The 27,256-nt window shown below is 41.9% G+C and overlaps 1 protein-coding gene across 5 annotated transcripts in view; it reads right to left on the bottom strand.

The window, feature by feature from the left end:
• The window catches only part of SHOC2 (SHOC2 leucine rich repeat scaffold protein), a 61,877-nt gene extending 45,093 nt beyond the window's left edge, over positions 1-16,784 (bottom strand). The window contains exon 1 of one of the 5 annotated variants that reach the window (XM_005520733.3): positions 16,664-16,784. The gene's annotated coding sequence lies outside the window, so the exon portion shown is untranslated. Of the gene's footprint in view, positions 1-15,795; positions 15,914-16,065; positions 16,216-16,247; positions 16,385-16,663 lie in introns of those variants that run through there. The other 4 variants (XM_088059600.1, XM_088059602.1, XM_014250435.2 and 1 more) reach the window with 4 other exon arrangements.
• Positions 16,785-27,256: the final 10,472 nt, after the last annotated feature.

Below are 27,256 nucleotides of genomic sequence, written 5' to 3'. Positions count from 1 at the left end.
AAAAAAATACTTTACCCATGAGTTTCAATTACACATCTCCTCACCGTTAAAATCATTAACATATTTTGGATCTGACCAGTTCTTAGAAAATAACTAGCTCCTTGAACAGATCAGCATTCTTCCCACAGAAAAGATAACCACAATCAGTATCAAATTTGCTCAATCTAAGTGTTCATTTCTGCTTCATTACAACTAAATTAAATACAATTTATTTGAAATCTGGACAATGATCAGCTAAAGTTGTTTCTTTATGATGGCATATTTTTCCAAAAGTTTACATTACATATTGAAATATTACAGGAAACCAAAATGTAGACTATTCTGAAAGAAAAGTCAAAAAAAACCTACTACATCTTCCCCCATTACTGCTTAAGTAATGTTCTTTCCAGTGAGTTTTTTTTTGGTTTTGTAATCCAGCTCTTTCAGATGAATGCATCTTACCTGGTGAAAGCAAACTGATTCAGGCCAGGTTAATATATCTATCTATCTATCTATCTATCTATCTATCATGAGGACAAAGAAATTGCTGTGTTTCAGCTAACTAGATGCAAGTTAAAATACTATCATCTCTTTTCTCCAGCAAAGATTTGCCTAAATATGATGTGACCGACCTCTTCTACCATTCAAATACTCAGATGCAAGAACTAGAAACTGTGAAAGAAAAAATGGTATTTTTCCTATATTATGTGTACCCACTCCAGCTGGAATCTCAGTTTTAACTGCTACACTTCTAAGGTTAATTGCATTCTGCCCACTCAGTTTCAACTGGATTTTGCATTATTCTCTCCCTGTCCTCACCTTCTTATGCTGCATTACTGCACATGGTTAAGCAGATTACCACATTCCAATGGGCACCACATTCCAATGGATTCCATGTTCCTGCACCACTGCTTGAAATGATGCTCAGCCACAGCTGGAGAAGCCAAAGCAACTCAGAAATACCTTGGGGAACTTCACAAATTAACGGCACCATGGAAATATGGGCTCATTATACACCCTGAGGAGGTGATGAAGAACAGAATTGCTCCCAAGCCTCTTTCAAAGCTTTCAACTGCTTTCCCCCATTGAGCATAACAGAATTAAACACAATGATATAAAGCAGAGAAGTAGTATTGAAACAAATAGATGCATTCCATAGGTGATTCAGGTAGCCCTGTGCACAGCCAGTGCTCTGTGGCAAAGGCTTCTTCAATCACACCGATCTGCAAAAGCTGACATTTACCAGCATCTGCCTGCCAACCCTCATGGTTTTTTAAGTTGGTTTGGGGTTGGAGAGAGGGGCCTTAAGAGAACACAAGAATAGAGGGAAAAGGTGAGATAAGGTAAGACTAACAGCTGGTTAAAGCACATTGCTTTGTTCAAGTTGAAGAAATTAACACCAATATCATAACTATGGCATTTTTAGTTTAGATTAGGGACTTCAAATCTATTATAATGTCTGGTGCCACAGTGAATTTCACCACATATTCACTCCTGGCCACTCCAAGTCTAATAAGAAAACTACAAGGAGTTCCTCTGGCAACAAAGCTCTGAGTATTTCATACAGCCTGAGCAGGCTTCACCTCCTCAACACCAACAGCTTCTGATACAAGGCATCCCCACAGAGCAAGTCAAACCCAGAGGGGCCAAACAGGTCTTTCTTTCCAGCTGAGGCACCTTCCTACTGTCCCCCCCTTCCAGATCTTCCTCTGGGTCATAGCAGCCACTCAGAGGAAAAAGCTCCTGTCTGGAGCACAGGCAAGCTGAGAAACAGGCAGGAACTGGAGCAAGAATAAGGACAGGAGGCTGGCAGGCACAGGTGATGGGCAAGAACCAGCTGGTAAGAAGTTCTACATAAGAGAGTACCACAGACATAAAAATACTGAGAAAATTATCAGTCAACAGGCACCACTTCTGCTCCTAAACACTGTGTGAAGAAGGGGTCTTGGAGATGGCAGAAGTATGTAGTGATTGGAGAGGCATTAAACACACATTGACAAGTATGGTCACCTACAGCACTGGAAGCCATCTCATTCACACCTACCTAATTCAGATTGCCTTATACTGAAAACCTCATTTTCATAACTTCTTAAGAGTATTTTTATTTAGCTTTTTACATGTTTTCTTCCCCACTCAACATTATGCATTAGCATTACAAAAAACCCAAAAATGATAGCATTTGAATTTATTGCAAGTTCATCCACATTCTTACAGAATCCCAAGGTGATCCCAGAGATTCCCAGGACAGCAGAAAAAAGTGAAACGAACGAGTAATAAAGCTCTGTCCACCTTCCTGTGAAGAACCATGAAATGTCCAGACCTACCATGAATACTTCTCATCCTCAGCCCCACTGTCATGGAGCCTGATGCACAAAACACCCTCAGACCCAGCACTGAACACTATTCTGCTCCTAACTTTGAGCCAGATTACAAGATTATTTCACATATACTAACAATTCTGGAAAGCACATGATAAATTGAGTCCTTTCACAGGAACAAGATGTTTTCCTTCAAAAGAAAAAAAAAAGGAAAAAGAAAATCCCTTCCAAGCAGATTCTTCAAAATCTGTTCAGATGAGGCAGTCTTTTCTTTTCTTAAAAAAAAAAAAAGTCTTCAATTACATTTTTCCTAGAAACAGTGAAAAACATGATTTCTGCTTGTCAAAAATCAGCTCAGTGATAGACTCCTAGCACACTTGAAAGGCTCCTGTATTGCCAAAGTAGAAAGTAGCAGCAGTGCTAACCTGAAAAATGTCATGGAAAAAAATTAGATGCAATCTGAATAAAACAACATATTGCAACAATACCTTTTACCTCACCACTTTCCAAAAAAAATAAACAAGATAATGGAAATCTGAAAAAACTGATGAATAAGCAGGCTAGCTTAGAGCTACACTGAAGTTCATATCACTATACTAACAAAATTAAAATCAAAATTGTACTATATGCCTATTTATACTGAGTGACATTTTTGCACTTTACTGCCCATTGTTTCAGACCGAAAACAGATGTCATAAATGTCTACATAATTCAGCAAGAAATTGTCTGTTTGTGAACATTTAAAATGCAACCTTTACATCAGCTCAGGTACAACTGTGTCTCACCGGGCCTGCAGGTCCCCAGATATTTGTGCCTTGCAGAATCTGTTCCCACTGAATACATGGACCAGAGGATTAGACTAAACCTTGCAAGCTGAGAACAGGCAATTCCCTGCATTGGGATTGCCCACATCTGCTCCTCTCTGACCTGCCAGAGGTGAGGATGCTCTCAGCTCTTTGCAGAGTGACCATAACCCAACCTCCAACAAACAGCTCAACAAACTGATGGAGCCTTAATTTTTCACTAATGCACAGGGCAGGAGAGGGTATTTCAACCCCCTAAGTGACATTCACATGAGTTGCACAGATTGAGCCAACTCAGATCGAAAGACAGCGAGTCCTTTTCAAACCAAGTGTGATCCAAAACATATTAGACATACACAGAAAGCACTCAGAAAAAATACACAGCCTCACAAATTGACTTGAAGGACTGAACAAATTTTAGTATGACAATATGCTCCAGAACAATATGTTCAAAATGAGGATACTATATATATATATGTGAACAGTATGAGAATACTAGGAAAATATCTGAGGATGTGGGAACAGAGCTCCTGAACAGAAAGAATAAGAAGAAACCGAAACAATGTAGAAACACTGTACCTGAAATTCTAAAAAAAAAATAAATAAAAATTAGTTTAACGAAGAAGTTGATTAACTAATTTTGACTAATACTTGCTACCCACTTGTTCCTTTTTTACTCAACCATTCTCAAAATAGTGAGGAAGGAAGAAAAAAATCACAGGAATCACAGGAATGACACAAAGGATGAGAAAAACACTGGTACAGGTAAAAGGGAGATGAAAACCACCAGCACATACCTGAAGTGAGACAGGAGTGCTGGGTACAGGCTGCAAGGAACTCTGAAAATTTACAGGAATAACCAAAGAGCAGCAGCAGACAGACAGGCAGGGCATCAGAACTGGCTATGTATGTATGGCTATGGATGTATGGAGCAGGACCTGAACTGCTGCGACCCCTGAAAGAGGGCCAGTGCCACCCTCCCAGCAAGGCACAACATGCCAGAGCTGTTCCTCCATCCCATCACAAATCTTGCTCCATCCCTTCATTTACTGCAAGGCAAGAAAAAGCCCAGTTACATCCAGTCTTTTATTCCTATCTGGGACTAAAGGATCAGCACGTGTCTGAGGAAACCTCCTCCCCATCAGCCCCCAGCTCCTGTGATTCTTGGACATACGGTTGTGCAAACAGGGGCAGCTTCTCTCCTCCATAATTCCTCATTCCTCCCCCTCTTACATTCTCTGACAATAATTCTTCGAACAGGAGGAGAAGTTGTAATTTGAAGAGCTGAATATCACTGTGTGTATTGCACAAATTCCTACAAAACCAAAAGCTTCTGTAATTCTTAGTAGTGTAACTAGTCTGACAACTGCCAGTACTGGCTTAGCATTAAAGCACACTTAAATGCTGTAAACATGAATTATCAATTTCTTAAAAACAAATATACACATAAAATCACACTAGATCAGCATCCTATGGGGATCAGATTCAAACATGATGCAAAGAAGGAAATTTTAATTTTAAATGATTCTTGCTTTTTAAGGCTCAATTTGATCCATGCTTGTGAGGACTACCAGTTAAAAACATGACTGAGAAAAAGGTTTTAACCACAGGCTCTGGTTTTGACACACTGTGTGCTGTCCTCTAAATTCCTCATGTCAGATCTGTGCTGATGATACTATTTCACTGCTCATTTTTCTCACAACCAACTTTTAGCTTATTTTACAGAGCAACACTACCACTAAATCCAGACCAGATGATCCCTGCCAACACTCAGACTCATCACTGTGGGCTGCATTACAGCATGATCTTACACAGCACCATCTCATTCCTACTTCTAGCATTTATCAATAAATTATTATTTTGATTCAGGAGCTCTTCATCTCTCTCCAGAACAATGTGGTATCTTCAAGTGATGCTTCTATGCTTCCACTTCTTCTCATACTTATAGACAGACCATAACTGTAGGAATGTGCTAGAAAATTGTCTATGCCCTCCATCCTTTAGCCATGATACCATTATGTCTAGATGGGACTACAAAGTGCTATCTAAGAAAAATTTCAGTGTCAAAGTATTTACTGCCCAAATAGACCTTCCACCTGTCCTTTAGAAAAAAGGAAGCACATCATTGCTCTCTGCAAGGCAGCTCTGGCCTGTGGCCTGCTTCCAAGCCATGCTGCCCTGCATGCTCCAACACATTAGTCATGCCTGCATATACAATAAATGAAGTTGCTAATCGAGATACAAAAGACTGAATGTTAAATAAAAAGAGAGATAACACAGAAAATCCAAATTAGGCTGAAAAAATACCATCTGTTCCAGTTAAAATTTCTTCCTCATCTGTATTATCATCAGGAGCTCTCAATTTGTTATTTATTATTTCTAGATACTGTTTCAAATATTAGGAGGTTTGTATGAAAGCCACATTACTTAATTCAAGCACCACTAGCTGTCACCAGAAGTTCCAAAACAAAATTGGGAGTGATCCACAAGTGAGTTTGGTAAACTTCACAAGGTGTACAAAATATATATATATATATATATATATATATATATATATATATATATATACACACACATATATATATATATATATATATATATATATAAATATATATATAAATATATATATGCAGATATAATTATAAAACCATAATAACAACTATGTCAGCATATCAGAGCATCTCATACTGAAAAGTGACCCTTAAAGGCAAATGAAAAGCTTGACCTAAAAGAACCACTTCCTTGCACTAGCTAATTACTCTGCTCTGTGATCACCTGTTTCAGCTTTCATTTGTCATTACTATTCAAGCTGGGATATTTTATTTACATTTGGTAGCAAGCAGTAGGCAGTGGTAAAAGCTGCCCATTAATAATGATACTAATAATCAAAACCAAACAGTAGCCTTGGACAGAAAGTGCCCATGATCACAGGAGGTCAGAAAAAGGGCCATACAACCAGCCTCCCACATCTGACTGACAAGATAACTTACAGTGCTCACTAGCTGGTAATTAAGAGTTCTGGCAGCAAGGAAAATGAGAAGCCAAACAAATCCTAAGTGCTGTGATTCTGGACTAATCATCTCTACAATGCATCAATAAAAACTTTATTTTGGAGTAGCTACCTGAAAAGTGGTCAAAAACTGGTGAAGAGATTATTTTCAGCATAATAAATTCTATTCTATTAATCAGGTTCTGCCCATTTACTTTTGGTAACTGAAGAACAACACATTTGTAGTGGATTAATATATAAACACACCTCAAATACTTATGGAAGAGCCATCAAAGTGGAATCCCACATAAGAAAATTTGTTAATTAGTTCCTTAGTTCCTAGTCTCTTAGTTGTAAACCAGGCTATACAACACTGAATTTACAATTTTAATGAATTTTAAAAATCATAACTAAGATATATCCAGAGCTGTTGCCCATCTCACCCTCCACTGCATGAGAAAGTTGTTTAGACAGGAAAGAAAACTTAACTCTTGGAAGGAATTTAAAGAGTCTCAGCAGTAATTCTATACTCTGCACCTAGATGACTTGAAATTCAGTCCATGAACTTTTACAGCCACATACAACCCAAGCAGAACATTTTGCTCTTTTTGCTCACATGACATACAAGTGAGCAGCGGCTCGATCACTGGAAAAGTACATGAGAAAGTTCAAATTATTATTAATCTCTAGAATTTAGAAACGGCAGCTTGAAAGTTACACTCACATACAAACATTCCACACTCTCTCCCCCTACTTTTATTGGAAAACTTTAATACCTCTAGACTTGCAAGCAGAGTAATTCAATGATGGAAGCATACCAGTTACTTGGAAAAAGTTCAGGCATGCATACATACCTGAATGTGTGCATTAGGATGAATGGAAGCAGGATACTTCATCTTACCTCAGGATAAGGCAATACAGACAAGCAGTAGCAATGAGTAGCTTTCGTGCTCTGTACACCCTTTTGCCTTGTATTAACTTGTTTCCATGTCACAAAATAAGACATTTACAGCCAAGATTAAAAAAAAAAAATTATTATGGACCATTTCTTTTTGTCAGAAGATATTCCAACTATTAATTATGTAGCTTCAAAGATGAATAGGGAGCAAAAATCACATTGTAAAAGTGCAAAGCAACATGAAAATCAGTAGAAGCAGCTCTAGAGCATACTTTAAGATTATCATGGTATACAATGATCAGCTTATATTAAATGCTTCTGAAAGACAGACAGCAAGCTGGACCAAAGAACTAACAGTGTGCAAACTGTGGAAGTCTCACTGCTAACATAAAGCAGGTTTAAGCAGAAAAAACAAAACAAACCAGTTTCAGTAGACACTGAAAATCACAGGACTGAAATCTGTGACAAACACAGATTTCTCATTCCAAGACTTTACAGATTGAGAACACAAAGATTTGCCTAGAGACTGAGGGTGTATGTCCATAGTTTATATACACCATGAGCTTTGAAGTTGAGAGCACCTTTCTTTAAGTATTATCAATACAGAGGATCATTAAGAAATAAGAGGTCACATACAGACTACAACCATTTCAGGATCCTTTCAGGCCACATGACTACTTGTTACCACACTGCACATTCAAAGATGCAACACGCTACTCTCCATGGTCCCCACAGCCAATAAAGATCTCGTTGCAGCCATGGTTTTGTGTCCATTTGCCTTGCTACACCTTCCACCTGGCTGGGAGGAGTGAGGAGTCTGGGGTTGGGATCCACCTCTGTCCCTCAACCACGGTGAGCTTGGCATCTCCATGCCACGTCCCAGGACAGGGTTTCAGCTCCCACTGGCTTACAGGAGGGAAGGCAGAGCTGTCCCACTGCCACAGCTGCTGGTAAAAATCTCCCCTGCAATTTGTGCCTTAATTTCTCTAATGAAACAGCGATAGCGCACATCACATACAAAGGCAAGAAAGTTTATTCAAGACTATAAAAGACTACAAGGTCTTTTTGGTACTGCAACAGCAAATTCAGAAATAACTATGATTTTCTCAGGGCTTCTGAAGCAGAACACCTCACCAAAGGCAAATGTACATCTGGAGATGTGAGCAGCTGCTCCAGAAGAGAAAAACTAGTTCCTTGTTCTCCTCTCTCTATCTTTTATTTTTACACAATCTGATTTTGAGAAAAACATTTGGGTTTTTGTTACCACAGGAGGGCAGGAGCATGTAATGCTCCTGTCGATTTCTTCTTAGAGACAGCAGAACAAACAGTGGGAGCTGGAATGCAGAAAGAGCCAAGTCAGAGACCTGGAGCATGATGAAAATTCAGTCCTACCAGCGGAGTTAACTGCTTGTTAATGAAGGCGTATGCATCCCATCTGCTGACTACAGAAGAGCTGGAATGGTTTCAAAAACAGCCCAAGACAGACATACCATCAAATATATGATGTGAACATTGTGATCTATATAAGAAGTTTACCCTGTGGATTTTGGCAGGCCGAGTACAGACCCAGACACACACGGGCACTGAGACGACAGGACAGGAACCGTGTCCATGTCACACATTAATTGTCACTGCCCAGTGAGAACAGCAACCCTTCCACTGGAATCTGTTTGTTCATTAATTCTCATTTCAGGAGAAAGTTCTGGCTTGCACCCAGCAGCTAATTGGTTCAATAAACAGCATCTCGGTTTAGAAGAAGAAAATATGATACTACAGTGAGAGCATGTAAATGAAACCTCGATATCTGGGTATGACTTAAGGCTTCTCCAAAGAGCTGCACTGTAAAGAGATAAGTTTTAGAAGACAAGACAGGATACAGTCTAAATGCAATAACAACTGCCAGCATTTATCTGAAGAATTCTTATGGAGAAAAGATAAATTACTACTGTAAAGATGTCCCTAATGATGACCTAAACCACAGAAAATAAATTTATGGATGAAATCATGGCAGGGAGACACACAATCTATCTTTTTTGTATTTAAATTCTGAATTACAACTCATAGGTATAATATTTAAACTTTTGTTCCCTCCTAGCTAGGCCTGCCACACACAATGTGCTATAAAGAAAGCTGCCAAACAATTTTTTGAATATTCTAAAAAGCAAATATGTAGCCCACCATGAAAAACAAATATGATTACCTGAAATCTGTGATCATCTGCACAGTGCCAGAGAGTTCAAGAGACCTGGACAGACTTACCAAAACAAAATCTGCTGCACAAAAACAAGTTCCCAGGTATTCATTTGTGCTATTTACAAATATGAATTTCCCTTTTCATGAAATCTAGAATTTTAAATTCAATAAAGCTTATGCAACTGCTAGTATTATAAAATTATCTTTAATAAGTAGTATTTTTGGTTTTGTAAGTACTGAACAATAGCCATTAGATTTGAAGGACTATTAGAAAAGTAATTGCCACAGATTTAACATACTAACAAGAACATTTGAGCTGAAGCTTCATTTAACCCATACAGCCCTTCAGTAAGAAATTTGTGCAAATCACTCCAAATGATGCATATTACATATGCTTGGCTTCAAACCCTTTGATTGTACAATCATTTCTCTACATGAACCATTTTTAAAAGTCATATACTCTAAGCACTACATCAGAAGCAACAACAAAATGGGTTTTCATGGTAAACCCTTCATATTCTGCTATGATCAGCATTTTGCAGGACTACACAGATGAATTCTCTGTTAGCCCTTCACTTCCTTGTTTAGGAGGTCACTTTTGTGCAATATTTCTTTTTATAAAGATCTATTTTTGACTGCAGTGGACTTTTGTTTACATATTAAGCCACCTGATGCCTCCAGGAGACATATAGTTTGCTAGTGAAGTCATTTTCTCTCTGCTACACACAGTGACTCCGTGTAACTACATGCTTCTAAACAGGAGTTGGTATTTGCAGCAATCTGCAAAAGACTCCTGGCTGTGCAGTTATCCCTTGTAATTAAAAGAAATGCACAGTTCTGCTTTTCTGTACCGGAGGGGGAAGGGGAATATAACAGAGCACAAAACTCTAACACCACAATTTCAGAAACACAGCTTCTCATCTAATGAAGGGAATAATGATAGCTCAATTATTTCTTTGCCTTGGACAACTGCAGGTTGTTTGGGGGTGTTGAGTTGGGAGAGAAGCACTGAGTGAGATTACAAGGTGTTTTGGTTTTTTTTAATGAGGATGGAATAGATTAGGTCTAACACAAACAAAGCAATAAGACTGAAGCTAAGAGTCGGAACTTTTCCATGGCACAATGTACTTTACTCAGCACCTGCACTATACACAGAGCTTTAGCTAATTACCTACAGACTAACTACAACCTTCACTACTGTGCAATATAAGCTTTAAGTTGTGACACACTGAATAGCCTTCTTTTGTTTAAATAAAGAAAAATAGATGCAACAGTTAAGAAACAGTAAAAAAGAGCACTTTTTTTTCTGCTCTAAGCACTTTGACACAACAGGAGTATTTCCTCCCAGGACAATTCCCGATAACCACGATTAATGCTGTGTATTACAAAACAGATTATGACTTAAAGCATCAAAAAATTTACAACAGTCAGAAATCTTACTATATAGGAGAGTGGACAGTTCACATGCTACAATTACACAGACTACCAGTACTGACAGTCACAGGACAGAAACCTCATAACAAAGAGAAAGCAAAATCCCCTATTTGTCAAGATTTTAAATGGCTGGGACACAGGCAAGAGAAAGGAAAAGAGAGAAGTTCGACTCCCCACGATCATTGCTGCACCTCAGCTACAAACAAATATCAGGCCCTGGTTGTTTTGGCTGCCAGTCAGGTATTTCTTCATAAAAGTAAGAAATACACTTACTTTTCTTCCCAGTCAAAACAACACGCCAGACCAATGGATTGCTCTGACCATTCAAACCTGTCATGAAACAACTCCTAAATTTCTGATTTAATACTAATTTCTATGAGGATGGAGACGCTGAAAACACAGATGTAAATACAACAGCAAATCCTGAAGTAGTTTTGCCATATTTTTTAATGTACTAAACCAACATTATCTGTAATAGCTAAGAGATAATTAAAATCCATATATATCTGTACATGGAGTACAGATACACTACAACTTAGTGTTCACAGGTATTGGGGTTTCAAGATTATTTTTACGCTTTCACATAACGTTATTTAACCTTGCATTTTCATGCCCATCACTATAAATAGTTATTCTAAACTTCTAATAGACACAATTTTTTTACAGGATAAGTGTTAAAAGTACTGTATTATAATAATACATATGTTGTTTGCAGCACTATGAAGAATAATTCATATGTAAGTAAATCATCAATCATCATATAAAAGTCCTAAGTAAATTTAGGATTTCTGCAATACTATCACTCACTGTTTCAGAAAACAGTTTTTGTAATTTTAATTCCTACATCAAGCTCATTCTGCATATCCTTAAGCTGAATAACTCATACTGCTTTAATACGTGCAAACAAGTGGAAGAGTGACAAGCTACCAGCATCAGCTATATTACAAAAAAAACCCTAACATTTGGCTTAAAACATACCTTTTCTTGCTGCAGTTTTCATACACTAAACCACATAAAACAGAGTGAACCCTAGGATTAAAATGGATTAGCCAAAAAATATAAGTAATAGTTTCATGTACTACCCTTCCCAAAATTTGATACATTATTTTAATAACAAGTCTATAGCCACAAGAAAAGCTGGCATTCTCTGATGATATTAAAAAGTCTCTATGCATCTATTAATCACTACGAGTCAAGTACGTGATACCAATCACTGTTCTTTTTAACAACTCTGTAAAGCAAACTTTTGAGAGATAGGTGATGGCAATCTGCCACCAGTTCCCAAAAAGAGTGCCTGCTTTCAGTCACATCCCTGTATCGACACTTTGAATAAGTCAACAAATGTTTCAGCACCAAAACAACGGTGGCACAATGTTCCACATTCCTTATGTAGAAAATATTCTCACAGGCATCCATAGGACTTCTGGAATTAATGCAAAACGAAATCTCAAGCAAACATGTTTTGCAACCCCAAATATAGTGAGTTTAGAAATAGTTGGTGAAAAACTGCTCAAGCTCGAATTTTTTTTGCCTCAAAGTGCATGTATCAACCTGTGGGCTGAAAGGAGTGGGTGACTAGAACATGGCTAAGTTAAAATTGCACCTCATCACAAACAAGCCTCACTATTTAATAAGGATGCACTTCAGAACCCCTCTCCAAAGCAATACCAACCGCGAAGATCTGTGCTACAGAAAGAACCTATTTTAAAGCCCAGCAGTCAAAGCAGTGAGTGAATTGAGATGTGCTGCAATATTTATGCAGCCATTATAATGCAAATGCGGAAGGTATTAGAAAGGCTATTTGCATTGGTGCACAGCCCCTTCAGTCTGCGCACAAAGCCGAGAGAAAGAACAATTAGGATGCATGCATAACAAAAAGCCTCCGAGCACAGGGCAGGCAGGTCCACTGAACCGGATACAATATCTACGGGATCAACAGGGCTCCATGGAAATACTGTCTGCTGGATCACACCGTACCTCTTGCTCATACTTAGAATATGAAGCGTCCTTGGGCACAAAAGCACGCAGAGGATTAGCACAGCAAAGGTGAGAGCAAGCTACAACCAATTTAATGCGAGCACCAGCCTCATGTCTCACAAGAGAGCAACTGGGCTGGAGCACAGCTCCATCCCCAGGGCTGCTCCTCTCGGCAAAACCCCACCACCACTAACACATAGCAGCAAACTTTCAACTGGGCTAAAAAATAATAATAAAAAACGGGTACATACTTTCCTGTGGAAAAAAAAAAAAAAAAAAGAAAAAAGAAAAAAAAAAGAAAAAAAAAGAAAAAAAAAAGAAAAAAAAAGCTCTCCAGCTCTGGTTGAGACAGAAAGGGAGGCAGGCATGCAAACCAGGATCTAATGCACATCCACTCTGAGAACAGACTCCACTTTTGTAGAGAAAGCAAAAAGCAAACTAATAAACTCAAGTAATTCCTTTTTATTTTTCCAACGTGTACACCTTAATGGTAAAACAATACTAAAACAACCAAGTATACAGGCAAGCCAGATTGTTTTAAGAAGTTCTTTGACCGTACATCCTAATATTTATCTACACCAATTCACAGCCTCTTAATATATCCTCACACCAGTCAGCGTGTCTGCAATTATTTGATGGACTCTGTTTTCTCATTTCTCTTGTACAGCAATACAGATAAAGTACTTCTTAAACTGCGACAATCTTAAAACAGTCTAAAATTACCACGCGGCACAAACTTACTTTTTAAAAGAAATTATAAACTGTCCATAATTTCTATACAAAAGATACATTACCTGGATGTTAATGATGGAAAAAAAATCTTAGTAATTAAAATTCCCTTTTCATCCTCGGTATATTGAAAATGTCTTTATTGAACCAAATTTGTGTTGGAGAATTCCCAGATTTATAATAGTACGTGATGTGTCTTTCACAACAGAGTCAAGGCAAAGCAATGCAGCAAAAAACAAGCAAATTAAGGTCAACGGCTAATACTGCAAACATTACCATGCTTATTATAACAACCTGTTACATTTTATCCCGGTCCATTTTGTAATACAGCAAGACCACTGTATCAAACAGACCGGACTAGGTCAGCCAGTACGGTTCCCACGAAAAACGAGAGTTCTTTCTATCTGTACCATCAGTTGTAACTAGCTTTTTAATCTTCACTGCTCTGTCCTCCCCAGCCCTCTCACACACACACAAGCCCACCAAAAAGTCAGAGGCAGAAATATCTCCTCTGAGATGAAGTTGCATACAGTTAAAATAAATACAAGGTATTACGACAACAGAACAGAAAGCAAGCCTTCAATTAAAAGAGCATCCACTGAAAAATAAAACCAAAAGCAATGAGCCTCGAAGCGTTCTGGGTGGGAAATGCCACTGGCCATGCTAAACGGGAGGGTATGGCGGGCTGGACATGAGGGTATGGCACCAGCTTTTCCTGCCCCAGGAACAGCACAGACACCCCAAACCCAGGTGCTGAGGAGGGAAGGGGCAAGGTGGGAAGGGACAACACTGTCCTCCCCTCCCAGGCAGAGAAGTTTTCATCTTCCTTCAGACACAAAGGCGAACCTGCTCCTTAGGGAGACGCAGCTCCTTCCCAGCACCCACCCAAATTCTCCACGGTGGTATTTTGGAACCACTGAGGTCTCTCAAAGGCAGTTTAATTTTCTTGCTACCATACTAAACCTTCCCAAAACAGAGCTTTGTTATTCACTGGGCTTCCTCAGCCTTGTCAAGAAGGGACCGCAGAACATGATCCTTACTGCAAAGCAGAAGATGCTTTGACAGCCCAAATTCAATTACCATGCATGAGCACCGTGCCCACATGCAAACACCTACATCCACCCATCTCACGGGTGCCGGACACAGGTCAGCAGCTGCCAGCTCGCACGGTGACAAGCCAGGACTGCCACACACACGCTGCTCCAGCAGTAACAAGCTTTTCTAGAAAGCCACAGCCAAGTCACAATCAATCCAAGGGCTTCCTAAAAGGCATACGCACAGCAGAGATCTTGCAAGGAATTAATTTCTGTACATAGGCTAACAGCGCAGGAAGACAGCTGGAGAAAATATTCCTCGTCTGAAGGAATCCCTTCAATCACACAAAATTCCTGGAGGAGAATACACCAGTCAGTGAGATTTAAGTGTCAACATAACAAAGGAACGCCCCTCCCAGCACCTCCTGCCTTACAGATATGCCACGCTGCACCGGGAACAGCAGCTACTCACAACCAGAACTGCTCATCGACCCTCCCTTGCCATCACCACAAACAAAAAAATGCTGGGGATTGTTTCTAGAAAGAGCAGATACAGGGACGTGGAAGAAGTCAGCATCCTCTTTGAGGATTCTTCAGTATTCCTTAAAGGAAGGCTGTGGACACAAGGAGAGCTTTGTCTGGAATCATCTTTGTGTACTTCAAGGTTACATATAAAATTAGTTTTGCCTAATATACATGCTTTGCCTTGCCACATGTACAAAAATGGCTAAAAACAGCTTAAAATTAAAGGAATACAGCTTCAAATTAGTAAAATAATCTCCCATTTTACTCATCCAGAGCAAAGAATAATTACATAGAAAAACAAAATAGCAAAATCCGAAACATTCAAGGGGAATTAAAACGATAAGGGTGTTACTAAAATTAAAATGTATGCACAGTAGTGTAATAATAAATTCATAAGATACTGTAAAGCTTTCCCAAAACCAGACTAGGTTTATATCAAGATCACCATACAACATATGCCTGAAATATGTCTGTAAATAAGTGTGATTTAATTTGACCACCACCTACTTTAAGCCCTTGATTTTATAAATAGAAGTATATCATAAAGACTAGCGATTAAAAAAAAAACAAAAAACAAACCAACACACACAGCTAAGAAAGTAAAAAGAACACTATATAAAGTCAAACATGCAAACAAGAAATACTAGAAAATTAAGACCCTGAAGGTAATTACTGAAACCATCTTAATTTCTATTCTAGTAGTCAAAAAAAATCCCCACCAAGTACTGCAGCAATGACAATACACAAAATTACAACTCCTTGATCATGAATATTCTGCCTCAAAAGTCTGCACATGTGCAGATCTCAACGTTTCCACAGTCCCATCTCAAAAACACAACTTAAAAATTACCAGCGCTATTTCAGCACTTCGCAATTGTTTTCTCACACGCTGTGACTTTTTATTCCATGTCCATACCTGCTCCTAAATAGGATGGACAAGTGAGGCAGCAACACAGTTTCACCAAACTTCAGCTCTGCTGAATTGCTGTGTAGCTCACGCCCAGTCGCAATTTTAGTCAACGCGGCCGTTCACCTTACTAAGGTTACTACAGCTTTTGAAGCATTTCCTAGAGAAAGACACGAACAACTCGGTGAAGACGCCTTCTACAGCCACAAATACACGCGGGAAGCTGTCACACAGCTTTTGTCTATCACACCTCTCTGCTTTAAATACCGGGACAATCACCTGGCTAGACAGGAAGGCGACGACTTTTGAAACCGGGTTCTGTCTCCGTGGCTCCATCAGAACCGCCACAATAAATACATCGAAACAGGAAAAGAGCCTCACGCCTGTGCGAGAGGGTGGGGGACCGCACTGACACGGGCAGAGGCAGCTGCAATCATTACCCGCACGCCGGTAATCATTACCCTGAGCGCCACTGCCACTACACACACACCAGTTCGCTTCGATTCCTCAGTGCCAGCTCTCGGCACCGGGAGCTGGCGGGGAGGAGGAGAGGTGAGGCTGTAAGACGGAGCTTCCTCCTTTCTTTTTGTTGTTATTGTTGTTGTTGTGGCGGGCGCTGCCATCGCCCGGCAGCCCCTCGGCCGAGCCCCGCGGGGTCGATGGCCGCCCCCGGCCCGGCCCAGCCCGCCCCACCTGCGCCGGGCCCCGCGGACCGGGCGGGGCGGCCCCGCCGGGGCGGGCACGGGCTCCCCGCCGGCCGCCCCCACCTGCGCCCCGGCCCTCCCCGCCTTTGTGCCCGCGGCCTCCCGCCGCCCCCGGCCGCCGCCCGCTGTCCGCTGCCGCCCCGCCCCGCCCCCCCCGCCCCCCCGCCCCGTACCGTGCGTCTCCGCCATCCTCCCGCGGCGCGCTCGGCACCCGCTCCGCGCCCGGCCCTGCCCTGCCGGCCACCGTCTGTGCGCACCGAGCCGTCACGGGACCGCCCGCCCACGGCCCTCCCGCGGCACTCGGGGCGGGCCCGCCGAGCGCGGACACCGAGCGCTTCCAGGTTACGGCGGAAGCGCCGCGTCGCCCGTGGCGACGGCGGGAGCGGGGCCGAGCGGGGCCGGGAGCTCCCGCAGCCAGGGCAGGCTCCCCGCGGGGCTCGGACAGGGCTCCCCTGCGCTGTCCCGGCGCCGATCGCGGCTCCCGTGGGTGGGTCCCCGGCCCCGCACGCCCCGTTGAAAGCTGCCGGCATGTCCCCGGGTGAGGAGGGCAGCCCGTAGCTCCGTAGGTGACCCACCGCAATTCATTAAAGTTTTAGAACAAACAGGACGTGTTTTCCTGCCGTTCCAACAGCCGAGCTGGCCCCCAGCGCAGGCAGGACCAGGAATGCCGGTGGGATGGGTTGGTGTGGAGCAGCTCCTCTCAGTGCTGGGCGCTCGGGCACAACCGCCCGCTCTCGCTGCACGGCGCCTTCAGGGCTGAGACACCGCCGGGAAAATGAACGTGGGACCGCGACATTCCCGTGTCTCCTTTTTCGACAAAATCGGGACCGTCCCCAGCTGGCAACTACTGTAACCTCGCACCAGTTTGCTGACACGTCTTTCTGTAGGACATATCTCAGGCTAAGTCCAACCAAGCTGCCTTTGCACGGGATACGAGGGAGCTGCAGGAAAGGGCAGCAGCCGTTCAGAGGGTGACAACCACACCTCTGTGTAGACAAACACACTCAAGTGTTACAGAGCACCTGCCATCAGTTGCCCTTTCATTTAGGATGGTCTTTAAAAGCAAGTTCTTTGACGACTTGTTTAAACAGATCTTTCAGTATTTTGCTGAGAAAGGTTTAGCTTTTTGATGCTAAGTTCTCAGGTGGTTGCAATCAGTTCCCTTTTAAGCCTAGATGGATTCTGCACTGCAGTAGTATCTCAACTTTATAACTTCTAAAATACGTTCAAATTAATAGGAGTCTACTAATTGATCTCAGTACTTGCTAGTCTGGACTGGTCCCACAGGTCACGTTCAGCAGCTACTTCAGCAGAATCAAAACCATGTGTAAATTTGGGAGCCATTTCCTACATCAGATAGTCAAATCTGAGAAACTGCTATTTCCACCAGATTTTTTACAACTTTTGGCAATCATCTGGGCTGGTTTCAGTGAAACAAGGCTATTCACATGTAATTATCAAATACCAAAATTCTGCCAGTTGCCTTTGTGTGAGTCTTTGACAAACCAGACAGTTCAATGTGGTTATGTGGGCTTTTACTAGTAAATGCTGGACAGCATTAAAAGCAGAATCAGATTTTTGGCATATTGGATCACAAGACAGAAAGCAGTTGACATTTCCTAGTGACAATATTTCTTAAAATGACAGGATGTTTATTTGCTGTTATAAATCAGTAAAACTTCATTGTGGACAGTGCAGGATCCTCTATAAGACATGGAAATATATACTTTGTCTTGAGCCTGAAAAAATGTTCCTTGTGTGACTTAACTGAACACAGTCATTTGCACTAAAAGACTGTAGTGTTGTAGGGAGGATCTGAATGTTTTGTTGGCAGTGTACCTTTACATTTCTCAGGCCCTTTGTGTGCAAAGTGTCACTGCTCAGTTGCCTTAGCACTGAAATATTTACAAAGGATACATGCTACATGTACTCTGGTTCTGTTAGAGTCTCTACTTCTGTTTCTACTTGCTTTGCTTTAAAAAAATATTATTTGAAATCTAAAGAAATGTTATTTTATAATCAAAACCCCCTGATTTGTTCTGAAAAGCTGATATAAAGCAGAGCAGGACAATTGTCACCAGAGATAAATCAGCCAAGAAATTTGCACTGGTAACTCCACCCTTCTGCTGCAAATCCTTAAATATGTCATATGAGATTAGACTGATACTATGGTAATACTTGTGCCAACAATCAGAACTAACAGGCATTTTCGCAAAGGCAGAATTCATGCATGAAAAATTTGTTTTTAATCTGCCCAAATGGAGTAGTTAATTTTATACCCTCCTACTGGATGCTGGAAAGCTCAGCTCCAACCTACTCCCAGTCTCCATCAGCAATGTTTGTCCCCAGATCTCATTGGCACAAACTGTCCCAGAGCAGAAGGTGAATATAAGAGTTCACAATCCTTACAAGTATTAGTGAAGGGTCTCTCAGGATCAGGAGACTGCTGACAGTCCTGTATTTTGAAGCTTGGTTCAAAACTGGTACTGTGACTACCTCTCCTTAAGACAGATCCACAGAGAGCAAGTCAGAGGTTCCTCGGTCTTTGTTGACCCAGAAGCCCCACAGGACTGTACAAGGACTATGAATTATTGCCATCCACACTGAAACGAGCCAGAGGAGAAATATAATTAAAGAGCATTTCATAACCTACATGGTTCTGAATTAAGGTTTCACTGGCAATTTCGTTTGGACATTGCCTAACTTTTAAAGGCTTGGCTTTGCAACATTCATAATGTTCCTGTAACACCTACAGCATTTCCTGTGCTCCTGAAAAGGACAGCTGTTGGTGCAGGATCATGCAGCATCACAGCACCTCTGTGAGCCACCAGCTGTGTGTCCCCACCCTTGTGTGTCCAGCACAGACTTCTGCCACTTTTACTGACAGAGAAGCAGAAGTGGACTGTTATCCTCCATCCAGACCAGCAGCAGAGGGGGATGAGTGTTGAAATTTGGATTATTCAGTGGATTCATAAGACCATTCCTAAGGCTATTTAGTATTTACACAGTTGTTTCAAGCATGTTTCTACAAAACAGTGTGATTTATTAGGAGCTAGCTCTTACACAATGAACTAAAATAAAGCAATTAATTAGTTAAGCTTGCTTAAGCCAACCACAAGATCAATCTAGCAACTTCAGAAGCATTTTTGACCAAATTCAAATACCTCTGATATATAGTCCCACTTGCCTTTTCTTAATTTAGTGGCTGCCAGACTAATGAATTGACCCTTTCTCCCTCGGTCATGTGGCCTTTTCATTACCTCCTCCCAACTGTAAAATTTTTGTCATCCAACTACCCAAAAGCCTGCTGTCCTCCCCCAGGCAGGCAGCTGCTGCTGCCTTGGCCAAGGACACTCAGCTCCAGTCGTTTCTGCTGCTGGGGCAGACAGCACAAGAGGCAAATTCTTTGCTGGCTGAGCCAACATGTAGACCAGCCTCAGGGAAGCTCTGTTCCGCTTCCAGCCCTGCAAGTCAAGATGTCCCAGCAAGCACAGCCTGTTGTGCCCCTTTCCACCCACATACCCCTCTACTCTGCCCCATGTAGGGCTGCTTCCCACATCTCTCCTCTGCTACCCTGTGCCCTCCCTGCTGCCTGTGCCCACCTCCACTCTCCACTTGTTCCTTCCCCAGTTTGTCCCTCCTTTCTTAATCTCCAACAGGGCCTCTAACTTTGGTTCCCCATGCCAGGTCCTAGTCCAGTCTCTTGTCTGGTTCTTCATGTCACTGCCTATCCACCTGACTTTCCACTCTCTTCATTCTTCTTTCCTTGTACTGAAGTTCTGTTGTGTCTTCTGTCTGCCCATTCCTTGCCAACCAGTCTCGACATAAAACTCTAATTCCCAGTTGTTCTTTTTTTCTTTCTGTATCTCAATCTCCCACTATCATGTCTCAAATCTCAAAATTTCATACTAGGTTTTACCTTCCTCTCATCTACACCTCAATCTATCCAGACTTTCCTGTCATTCCTTTCCCTTGAATTATCAGTTTACCAGAAGTTTGGCTTCAGTTTCTTGGCCAAGGGTTGCAAAGGGTTTAGTTATTCTGGGGGAGAGAAGCATGTTTTGAAGGCTGATGGCACAACAAATCCCACCAAATTTTGTGAGCACCATACCCATCATGGAAATAGTGTATGCCTTTGTCATTCTTTTCTTTCCTCCCCTCTAATGGCACCTTGGCTCCACTGCCTTGATTATGAGTAGGCAAAAACTGGGAAGGTTGGACCACTTGGCAGGAGGGGAGAGAGGGGAGAGAGGGAGAGAGGATGGCACAGAAACCAAACCTGGAGGATGCACATGGAGAGTCAGAGCCCTTGTGAATGTCTAGAAGCTTGTACTCAATGTACTGGCTGACACCAAGCTCTGTCCCATTGAAATCAGACTCTGACCCCCCAGAGCAAAAGCTTCTGCCTGGGGCAAGATGCCTTTGCAATACAAAGAAGGATGCAAAGAAGGGGAATCTCAAAATGTGGTTCTCTGTTGAAGGACTACAGTACAGTAAGATGGTGCTATTTTTACTGTCACTTCCTTTTGTATATTCAGAGCCAGGTCTGCTTACTTGAGTGACAAGAAATTATTTTTGCTTTTTTCTCCGATTGTTTTTACAAAGCAAATGTATGATAAAAGGACAGAGTACCTATGTTCTCAAAAACAAGCAGCACAATTTAGGATTTTAGAACTACCATGTAAAAACTAATTCTAGTCCTGCCAACTTCTACTTTCAACTCATTAGCCACCTATCCATATCTGTTAGCAATTTTTTAAACATGCTTCGTAGGTCTTACAAGAGCTCTTCCAGGTATAAAGACATGACATATCAGGACTGAAGCAGCACATCCAGAATATCATGCATGAAGTTATTTTCTTATTTATCTGAATGCACACAAATTTTTCCAGTATGTGCTGTGTCCTAACTGCCCCAAGGCCAGCAGTTCTTCAGTTTCTTTAGTGCAAGGGAAAACTGCAAATCCAGCAGGCTATCAAGCAAGCTAATCTTCAATTATACAAACAGAGAGTCAACCAGTTCAAACAATTTATCTTTCAAAGTCAACATGACAAACAACAGAAACAAGCAAGAGCTTTTTCATTCACAACAGACAATAAACTGTATTTGTTTTAATATAGCTATTCTAGACAGGATAGTAACAGCTGTTAGAAACTCCTATTTTTTTCTACAGTGAAAGGCAGGGCAAATTAAAGGCTTCAGTTGCCTGTACTTTGAAAAGGGAGAAAGGCCAGAATGAAAACTCCATAAAACTGAAACAGATGCTGATTATTCCAACTCTAATCAGGACAGCCATGAAGAAACTAACCTTTCTTGTTTTAATTTCCATTTCTGGTACTTGCAAATCCATTTCTGACATTGCAGGGTAACTCAAAAGGACAAAGCAGGATCCAATAGGGCACTCTGTGCTCTGGTAGACAAGCTTCTCTTAGCTTTGGTCTGCAGCACCTGAATTTCAGTAGGTAGAGTGCCTTCCAAGGACTAAACAGGTCTAGTATAACTCCCACAACTAGGGGGCAAGAGGGGATGAGAATTCTCAAAAGTGGGTTTAAATCTACAGAGGTTGAGCTTCCTCTGTAGTCAATAAGATAAGCCCTGTGCTTAGGCACTCTGAATCATATTCTGAAGAAATCACTTTTTCCATTGACCTCATGCAGACCCTGGGGAGTTGAGCTTTCCAAGGGAAAAGCCACTTCCTCCCCAGGAAAGTGCCTTCAAGTCTAAGCGGCCCCGGGTTCGCCAGCTTTTCACATGCCTCACGAGCTGCTGGAGTGCTGTAGGTCTGTGCCTGCAGGTGGTACAAGGCATCGTCTACCATTGTACCTGTTTCCCTTGGCTCTCATGGCAGCCTTCTAAAACTGGCTGGCACCGGTACTGTGGTGCGGTGTGGATCAGATTTCATTTACATTGCATGTTGTTTCATGCCTTCAGAGATCCGTGGAGATTAGTACCAGGCTGACTGGAATGGCACGGTGGGTAGGAATGGGAGTGCAGCCCAAGTTTTTCTCCGCTGAACTTCATACGAGGGAATATTCTGACTCCATTCCACATAAAAGAGGGAGCAGGCTTCCACTTCCCCATCGTCCTCTCTGATCTTCCCGTTCTCAGCAGCCACAACAGAGCGGCAGTGTAGCCCCTCCTTCTGAGACAGAGCTTGACCACAACCATTTCTTAACTGTATCATTTTTAGCTAAAAAAAGTGTGAAGCCAAAGGAAGGAGGCTCCCGCAGTAGCCAACAAAGGGGAAAGGTCTCTGGGGGCGGTGGCTCCAGGAAGGCAGAACTTTATTACAAGTTTTTTTGAGATTGCTGTAAACAACTCACCTGTGTCCTAAAAGTGGCTGGGAGTGGCAGCACGTCCATGCTGAGCTGTGTGAAACAGCTGCCCCTGCCCAGGCACGTATCACTGCCAGCAGGTTAACCCAGGCCACAGACACAAGCAGTTTTCCTTGGGATAACAGCTTGTCACTGCTGCAAGCTCTGCTGCCTGAAATGTGGAGGAAGATGAAGATCAGCTGAATAGGAGAGTCTCCAGGAAAACAAACAAACAAACACAACCCTCATTCACATCTTCACAATCAAAAAAATAGTCTTTAAGAGTGACCCAGGAAGAAGAAGTTGAGTTTGAATAAAATATTTGCCTGTTGGTCTTAATAGCTGCCCCTCTGCTATTTTTTCTTCCTCTTAAGAGTGCCAGCAGGGATTGAGTGCTGGAGCCAGGGATGTATTTCCTGAAGGGTGACAAATAGCAATAAAGTCTAAAGTCAATTCCACACTGAAGTTCTTACATAAATTTCTCCTTCCTGAAGAAACAAGATGGATGAAAAATAAAATCAGAAAGCAGTAAGAAATAAGTAATCCTACAGTTCAGTTATAGGAGGTAAAAAGAACAGCCCCAAACTCCCCTCAGTCAGGGAGCCAGGCATTACAGGGAGTACACCTATAAAGGGAGATTTCAGCTGAGGATTTCTAAATGAAATCCTGAAAATTAAATCATTCAGATAGATCTTCCAAAAGGACCTAATGAAACTCTGTCTGCCCAGAGAGTGAGTGCCAGCAACCCTAATGTTTATTATTATCATGGTAGTGCACTGGAGCCTTGATCTTTGAGGGGGGCTGTACAAGAAGAGTGTTCTGCTTCAGAATCTGAAAGCCAAGTGTACCACTAGAAAAATGACACATATTTGTCACAGGCACAGGGAGCATGAGAGAAGAAAAGCAGTCAGAGTGCTGCCAGGTTTTTTAGAGGTCACATAGACAAGGAGAATGTTGGAGAGAGCTCAGAAAGATTATTTTTCAACACACATTATTAAGAGCCTGGTTGCAAGGATAGGAGGGAGCACAGAGATGTTTGAAATGGCAGCAGGTAGGCAGTGGAACTACTGATGACCAGCTGATCTCAGGAAAAGAGCTGATATCCAAGTAATACTGTGGAACAGAGGAACAGGGATGGGCTAGGGAAAGACGGATCTTGAAGAGGAAGGAGCAACACAGAGCAAAGGGCTAAGAACAGTCCCGGATTGTGAGGACAAGGGCTTGGTTATCCAAGAGTTTTCTTTCCCTCTCTTGTTTCTCAGGGGGAGGAGCGGTGTTTCAAGGGAGAATAATACAATCATTTGACTGTGTTGAGAGATTTATGGTTTGACTTTACCATGTGTTAAAATATTGATTCTCTTTCTAACATATGCTTGAGATATTGACAATAGGTTTTTTTCTATAAAGAAGACTGACTTCTGCAAACAAAAGGTGGGACTTCATGGTAGGATGCGGCAAGGATGGGTAAAAACAAAGTGATGTAAGAGAAGCACAAGTCTCGAATTTCTTCCACTCAATTAAATAAAGATAGCAAGAGAGACACTGAGCAGTGTGTGGCGGTGAGAAGCTGGAATAATTAAACAATAATCTGACAGACGGTGCACTTACGGGCAATTACAGCAAGCCTCTGCTGGCACTCCAGGGCATCAGGCCAAAGACTTAAGTGATTCAAACCACACAAGTAGAGCAGTAACCTCCTAGAAATGCCAGTGTAGAGCATTTGGCTTAGCAGCCCAGAATGGGACTTACATGGAGCCAGGTCTCTGCATTTACCAGGTGTTAGCAGGAAGAGCAGCCTGTCAAAAAGCTGTTTCTGTGTCCCTTGGATAATGCATTTCCAGGCACATCTCCTTGCCTTTTGCATACAGCTTGAGGATCCCACTGCATCAAACAACAAACTTAAAATAAGTGTATTCAGAAAGCTCAACTGAAAAAAAAATCATTTGTCTGTCAGCTCCCTTTGAAAAACAAGGACTGGGTTAAACACCAAGCTACCAAGCTACAGGCTCTGTAGGCATTTGGGATTCCCGCAGGGAGCCACGCCAGGCTTTCTGTTCCTTGCCTTACCCCACCCAGTAAACTCAAACCACCCTCCTCCTCCTGTCTCTGAAGCTGGGCTCCGTGTCCCATGGTACCACTCAAGCAGCTTCAGGGACAATTGCATGAAATCAGCAGGTGTATTTCTGAAAGCACTGGGATGCATCGTTCACCAAATGCTGCCACACTACATTTCTGATCTCACCAGCACATAAACAAGCTCTAGAATTTTAGAAAAAAAGAAAAGAGAGATCCAAGTGGAAAGCAAACAGAGATCAGGTGCTGTTAAAAGCCTCCTAAACTGTCAACAAAGTATTTGCTTAAACTCAGAACAGAAAGTCACCTTCAAGATGGGTAGTTCTCACCAAAGTGGCTTTATTTTTAAACACCCCATGTCTGGAGCTACATGATTACACAGGACTCTGAACCAAATTTTTGCTTTTTAAAGTGAGGACTCGATTCCAGACTTTCTTGTCATATGGAAAACATGAACTTGAAAGGCTTAAAGAGCAGAAGGAAAATAAAAAGCATTTAAAATGTATAAAGACAAAAACCAAGCCTCACAAACAAATGGGACTGGCAACATTGCTTCACCTAAATGCTTTTTTCTTCTACTTAATAGGAGATGTTTCTCAAGACTTGAAATAAGTGTTGTTTTGTATCTGCAGGGCTTTCAGCAAGCGCTTGCCAAATTACAAAACCCTCTGGATTCCAACAATGCACATCTCGGCTGTCTGCTGCACTCGGAGGATCTGGGAACAGGAGAAGGAAAACAAAATTATCATTTATAAAATTATTGCTGGTTTTGTGGCTCTCTGCAGTGCACAAGAATAACTTGTTTGTGACATCAGTAAAATAAGGATGTGCAACCTAGAGAGCGTTGTCCTCTCCATGGATACCACATTTAAGGTTTCTCAAGTAACACTGGGTTTCATCCCAACATCGAGCCTCAGGACTCTGGGAAGCTTCATGCCATGGGGACACAACTTGAGACCTGGGCACAAGGACAGTCTTGTTCTGACTTCTTCAGCCCCGTGGAATGGCACCAAGATAATGCACTGACTCAGCACAGTCCTACTGCAAATGCACGGTGCTTTTCCCAGATGGAAGGGTTTTGGCAAACAGCTTCCCAGCTATTCCTGGCAACTCGAAAGGCCTGTGAGGGAAATGAATGGGTGCTTGAGCACATGTCAACCCCAGAGGCCAAAAAGGTCAAAGAATGGGGTATAACTATGCTTTCTTTAGCAGAAGAGATTGGATGCCTCATCTGTAACTGGAAAATTCACTTTTTTTCTTGTTGTTTCTCTGCCAACACAACAAGGGGAATTAGGTTCTGTATGAAATGCGTTTCCCTCCTCTTAACTATAGCCAACACCATTCTAGTGAATAAATACCAGCCTTACTCAAAACTAAACCCAGTCCTGTTTTTAAGGCACTTTGAAAAGTAGGATATTAAGCTGCATGCCCATGCTTCCCTCCTCTCTCTCATCCAGACCTCCCAATCAAGAAGGTGGTAACTATGATTTTTTTCCCCAGGAAAGGAAAAAAAGGAAAGAGGTGTCTTAAAAACAGACTTACTAGAAACTGTTGAAAACAACCTCCACAATCACGCCTGTCCCAGTGCTATCAGCTTCCTAGATAGGCTGCCAAGCTGGCATTTGAGTAGCTAGGAAAATGGATCTAGTACAGGATGCCAGACTCCTCAGTCACTAAAATGCTCAAGTAACAAACTGAGTTGACCATTGTTTCTTATCACCAAGCAAACAAACCCTGTTGGCAGGAAAACTGCTTTTGGAAAGTGATTCCCTGCATGACTGAGATGGGCTCCAAATGCAAGTGTTCACATAATGCTGGACTCCAGGTCGCCACTGGCACTGTGAAGGACACTGGCAAAAAACCTGGCCTACAATTTGATTTCAACATCTTGCTTTCAGCTCATTTCTGTTGCTCGGCAGGCCATATTTGCTACTGCAGGAATAACTCTTGCTTTCACAGTGCAAAATTTTCAGTCATAACTGGGTATTTTTATTTTCATTTTTAGCCATAGCCATATCTAAGATGCTGGATCTGTTCTTAAAAACAAACTGACAAACAACTACAAATTACTGATCTGAAAATTGCATGTACTGTTTAAAATGGCCAAGTCTAAAAACATTCATCTTAAAGCAGTGCCTTGCCCCTTCCCTTCCAGTCAGCGCAAAATACTGATTGGCACACAGAAAAGCACATCAGACAAAGGAGCTTTTCCACTGAAATCAGTGGGAATGCTTCTGAGCACTTCAAAGGGTAAAGAAGGATGTCTCCAGCAAGCACATCTATTTTACAGCCTCATCAATGCCAATCTTCTGACCTGAAAGTGGAATATGTGAGTAAAGACAAAAAGGTCTGTGCTGCCCAGACCAGCCCAGGAGTGTT

Source organism: Pseudopodoces humilis, chromosome 9, assembly GCF_049639895.1.
Source record: "Pseudopodoces humilis isolate 2021_Gansu_Grassland_sample_001 chromosome 9, ASM4963989v1, whole genome shotgun sequence".
Lineage (NCBI taxonomy): Eukaryota > Metazoa > Chordata > Aves > Passeriformes > Paridae > Pseudopodoces > Pseudopodoces humilis.
This window is presented reverse-complemented; position numbering and strand designations above follow the sequence as displayed.